Below are 6000 nucleotides of genomic sequence, written 5' to 3'. Positions count from 1 at the left end.
GGGAAAACAAAGTGCTTAGGGCCACAGCCAAGACTCATAAAATAACTGTGTTCAAGAATCAACATACTACACTAGGAGAGTCAATAATACTATCTGAATTCTGAGTTCCTAAGGATGCCAATTATTCTGAAAATTTAAAGATACAGGGGGATGCCAAAACTGTTCAGAGACAAAAAGCTACAAGCCCCGCTCATCTAATAAATCTGAACTTCATCTAAAACTCTGAAATATATACTACTTCTTAATTTCTGTTAGAACCTATTTTATTCATCTAGTTGCTTGAGGACAAGCAACAGTTTAAGTTTGGTGTTGTGATGAGCGGATATTTTGTACGCTTTTTGGGGGTAATTTCATGTAGATTTTAGCATGTTTTAATTAGTTTTTAGTTAATTATTATTAGTTTTTAGGCAAAAATCATATTTCTGGACTTTACTATGAGTTTGTGTGTTTTTCTGTGATTTCAGGTATTTTCTGGCTGAAATTGAGGGAGCTGAGCAAAAATCTGACTTAGGCTGAAAAAGGACTACTGATGCTGTTGGATCCTAACCTCCCTGCACTCGAAATGGATTTTCTTGAGCTACAGGAGTCCAATTGGCGCGCTCTCAACGGCGTTGGAAAGTAGACATCCAGGGCTTTCCAGCAATATATAATAGTCCATACTTTGCGCAAGGATAGACGACGTAACTTGGCGTTGAACGCCAAGTACATGCTGCTGTCTGGAGTTAAACGCCAGAAAAACGTCATGATCCGGAGTTGAACGCCCAAAACACATCAAAACCTGGAGTTTGACGCCAAGAAAGGCCTTTACACGTGAAAAGCTTTAGTCTCAGCCCCAGCACACACCAAGTGGGCCCCAGAAGTGGATTTCTGCACCAATTATCTTAGTTTATTCATTTTTCTGTAAACCTAGGTTACTAGTTTACTATTTAAACAACTTTTACAGACTTATCTTGGACCTCATGATATTTTCAGATCTGAATTACATACTTTTGACGGCATGAGTCTCTAAACTCCATTGTTGGGGGTGAGGAGCTCTGCAGCGTCTCAATGATTTAATACAATTCCTTTGTTTTCCATTCAAACACGCTTGTTCCTATCTAAGATGTTTATTCGCGCCTAACTGTGGAGAAGGTGATGATCCGTGACACTCATCACCTTCCTCAACCCATGAACGTGTGCCTGACAACCACCTCCGTTCTACATCAGATTGAATGAATATCTCTTAGATTCCCCAACAGAATCTTCGTGGTATAAGCTGGATTGATGGCAGCATTCATGAGAATCCGGAAAGTCTAAACCTTGTCTGTGGTATTCCGAGTAGGATTCCAGGATTGAATGACTGTGACGTGCTTCAAACTTTAACCTGCTGGGCGTTAGTGACAAACGCAAAAGAGGGATTCTATTCCAGTAGGAGCGGGAACCAACCGGTGATTGGCCGTACTGTGACAGAGTGCGTGCATTAGCTTTCACTGCGAGGATGGGAAGTAGCCACTGACAACGGTGACACCCTACAAAGAGCTTGCCATGGAAGGAACCTGCGTGTGAGAAGAGGAATTCAAGAAAGAGTAGAAATTCAAAGGACAAAGCATCTCCAAAACTCCAACATATTCTCCATTACTGCACAACAAGTAACGTTAGTACTCTTTATTATTCCAATATATTCCATAATCCTTTATAAACAAATAACTCTGTTGTTCAAGTAGCCCAAACAATTTTCTTGAAATCCTGACTAAGACAAATAAAATAAACATTGATTGCTTCAAACCAATAATCTCTGTGGATTCGACCCTTACTCACGTAAGGTATTACTTGGACGACCCAGTACACTTGCTGGTCAGTTGAACGAAGTTGATCTTGGACCATATTCTATTATCATATTCTATAAAGAGATACAATTTCGTCCACCAGTATCCCACATCAAGCTTAAAAAGAAAAATTTATTGAAAGAGAAGTAGTAAGGTGCACAAGGTCTTGAGTTATATTATGAGTTATTCTGATCACGTTGAAGTGGTGGCCTTATCTTTATTTTCTGAATGTATGAATTAACTGTGCATATTTGACATTGGAGTTGAGCATATTGGTTCTTGAAGAACAATAAATTTAGAAAAGTATTATTGATTCTCTGAAATATCAAAAAGATTGATTCTTGAAGCAAAAAAAAAAAAACAGCCAAAAGAAAAAGAAGATAAAAGAAAAATCAAAAGAAAAAGGTCTAAAGCTTTGAGGATCAATGGTTAGGAGGGTCAAAATTGGCCTAAAAAGCTCAAAAGAGTTGCTATCCTTAACTATATGCTTGTGGTGTGAAGGTGTCAAGTAAACTTTGAGACTTAATATTTAAAGTCATGACCCAATGCTATAAAGAGTATGCCTAAGGCTCTGAGCACCACTGTCTGGGAATTTAAGCAAAGGTAAACTCAAATCCAAAGGGTTCCTCCAGTTAAGTGCTTGTGATGTTTATGTATCAAGTGGTAATACCTGAAAACAAAACACTTATAGTCACGGCTAGGCTCAAAGGTGCAAAGCACCAAAAGAAAAGCCGTGGTCAAGAATCCAGAAAAACTTAAAGAAGAGAATCAATAATATCCTCCAGATTCTAGTTCTAAAGGATGCCAATATTTCTGAGCTTCAAAGGAAAGTGAGATGCCAAGGCTATTCAGAAATAGAGCATTAATAGCCCCATTCAGTAATTAGAGCTAAGCTTGAATGACAACTCTAAAACCTGATGTATTTTTCTCTTCCATTTGGTCCTATAATTGTTTTTGGTTGCTTGACGACAAGCAACAGTTTAGGTTTGGTAGGTTGTGATGCGTGAGCATCTTATACCCTTTTTCCTAGCATTTTCTAGTTGTTTTTAGTTAGATTTTATTAATTTTTACCATGTTTTAGTGCAAAATTCATCTTTGGATGATACTTTGAGTCTGTGTTATTTTGATGATATTAGGTGAATTTTGGGCGAATTTGGAAAAGTCTTGTGCAGAGACGAAGAAAAGATAGCAGATGTTGTCAACCCTGACCTTCCTATGATACTCAGACCAAGGTCGCTTGAGCTACAACTTGAAAACATTCCTCCTAAACTGCAATCTATCTGGGCTAATGAGATATGTGACATATAATGTAACGACCCAACTCCCAGTATGCCATGGTCATACAAGAAGCTAAGTGTTACCAACTTGTTTTTCCTAATTATTAACTATTACTTAATATATGAGCCTGTTCCTTGTTAGAACGTTGCCAATTTTACGAGTAACTTTTTTTTTTTTAATCACTGCGGATGTTAATGTAAAATAAGCAAGCATACATTGAGAGCAATAAAAGCAAGCATAGAGAAATATAGAAATATAGCAGATAATATACATCCTGTACACTATAACAAAACATGTAGCGTTTACACAAGATCAAGTCAGTTTACATCCTCGTCATCCTACGTAGCTAATATTTACGCGACACTCCCAGGGCCTGGCCCATACAAAAAGCCGCTAAACTGGCACCCAGGCTAGCCTAACCACTATATAGCTCCTAGCTCTCGGGTGTACTAACACAAGTGAGAGACTATCTATCTGATAATGTTAGACTAGAGTGTCATCAAAAGAATGCCCCTTCCGCAGTCAAACTATATCTACTTGTGGCCGTTCGGAGAGTCGCCGTGAGGCTCGTCCATCTCCTCATCCTGCTCTATCTCTATCTCAGGATCCTCCTCCTCCTCCTCATCATCCGCAGCTACAACTATACCCTCAGATTCACCAGAGACACTGCTGTCACTATGTACAAAACCATTCGTGAGCACAGGTCCGTTCGCGTATATAGGAGCTACCCCATCATTCGGTAGTGCCGGCTCATCAGGCTGTGGAAAGTCAGGGATCGGCTCAGGGGGAAAGTCCTACTCTGGTGGTATCACAGGTACGTAGTCACCAGCTAACTCGGGCTCATCAGGAATGATAGGCTCAGGTTCCACCTCATTCAAAGGTTGAGCTGGTATAGGGTGCTCGGGATCATCAGGAAAAGGATGTACAGGTGCGTCAGGATGTAACCAGGATAAGGGAAAGTCATAAGGAGCATCAGGGTCAAAATGCGGACTAGACAGAGGATGCTGAAAGGCTCGATCAGGTAACACGTATCGTCTAATACGAGGCTCCAATCCCATGATGAAATAACTGTGATGTACCGGATCCTCGTAGACGTAAGGGTCCTCGAACTCATAGAAGATCACGCCCGTCTCCATCTGGGGGAGGAAGGGAGAGAGAAGGGGTAAGAACTGGGGAGTTCTTAGTAGGGTCGGGGTTATTAGTTACGTTCATTTATTTGGGGTCGATTAACAGACGAATAACATAATATAGCGAAGCAGTAAACAAAAGATAAAAACAGAAAGAGAAAGTAGAGACAATAGAAAGCGGAACACAAACAAAAGAGTACAAGAAAATAAAGCATAGAAATAGCATACAAGTAGATAAACACAAAGAAATAGATCACACACAGAAAGAAATGCAACAGAGAATGATGCGCAGACAAGAATGATGCATGTCTAGCCCTAGTACAGGCCATGAGCTCATGTGTCGGTTAGCACCTGCATTCCCGACATTTATCCGGTCACGAGTTCACGATTTCCCGGATACGATTTTCCGTTCAAATAAATGCGCATATAATTATTAGCAGCTCTATTGAGACAGCCTCTGCTTTCTACTCGCAGGAAAATATACTCTTGGGAACGGAAAATTACTCTTGGGTTGCCTCAGGGCAACAGATAAATAAACAAACATCTCTTGGGTTGCATTAAGCAACATATATATATACATATAATATCTCTTGGGTTGCATTACGCAACATATATATATATAATATCTCTTGGGTTGCATTAAGCAACATATATATACATATAATATCTCTCTCTTTCTTTGTTCAACCATACTATACAAACTTTACAGCTTTCACTTGTACAAAAGCTTGGCTCAAACCATTTCTCTTTATCATATTACTCTTTTCCCTTCGTATCTCTTTACTCTGTTCTGGTTACTATGTTCTCTGTGTTATTTTATTCTGCTCTGATTTCTCTGCTTAACGTATGTATTTAAAGCTTATGTAAATTTTGGTATGAATAGTTAGCCTGTCCCAAGTATAGGTTCATTAAGTCTATACTGAAACAGTTTAACTTTTCATATTATACCTAACACTAGTCGCAACTCAAGGACTAACTATGTTGCCCTAGTTCGTTCACTAGTCTCTGTCTGTTTTTCTGTCGTTAAAATTTTACAGACTTTTTCTTTGGTTTTTATCTTTTCTTTAACTTTTTATCTTTTCTTTATCTTTTCCTCACTAACATTTTATTACCACTCCCTAAGTGTTTTATGAAGGTAATTATGAGATTCTGCACTTAAAGTTGTCTTTCTAAAGCTTTTACAGAAAACTGCCTTTTCTGCATTATTTTATTATTTTTATTAAAATATTATTTTTAATTAAATATTATTATTTAATATTTTATTATTATTTATTATTTTATTATTAAATTTTCGAAAATTAACCCACTTTTACTTTTAACCTTTAAAATTCACTTTTTACCCTGGTAACTTTTAATATTTCTACTTTTACCACCCTAACTTTCAGAAATTACAAAATAACCCCTCAAACACCAAAATAATTACTTCTTTGCCCTTTTATGAATCAAAAAGGTGTTCTTCATTGTTCTTCACCACACTCAAAGTGTTCTTCATGTTCTTCATATATTCTTCAAATTCTTTCTCTGTTTTTACCCGTTTTTCAGTCTTTTCAGCAACCGATTTTTACTACAATTCATAATAAATTCCCAGCCACTAAAACCCCATCTTTTCTACATGATTTTAACACAAATTGAACCCCAATTTAAGGCCTAGGGTTTCGTTTTCCAACAGCCCTCAAGAACAACATTCATAGCTTAAATATCATCAAATTTCATCAAATTTTCAACAAACTTTCAACAAGAAACACTTATATAAACAATCAATTTCAAGCACAGCCAAACCATATCATAAT

Source organism: Arachis stenosperma, chromosome 7 (genome assembly GCF_014773155.1).
Source record: "Arachis stenosperma cultivar V10309 chromosome 7, arast.V10309.gnm1.PFL2, whole genome shotgun sequence".
Classification (NCBI taxonomy): Eukaryota; Viridiplantae; Streptophyta; class Magnoliopsida; order Fabales; family Fabaceae; genus Arachis; species Arachis stenosperma.
Note: the sequence above shows the minus strand (reverse complement) of the source record.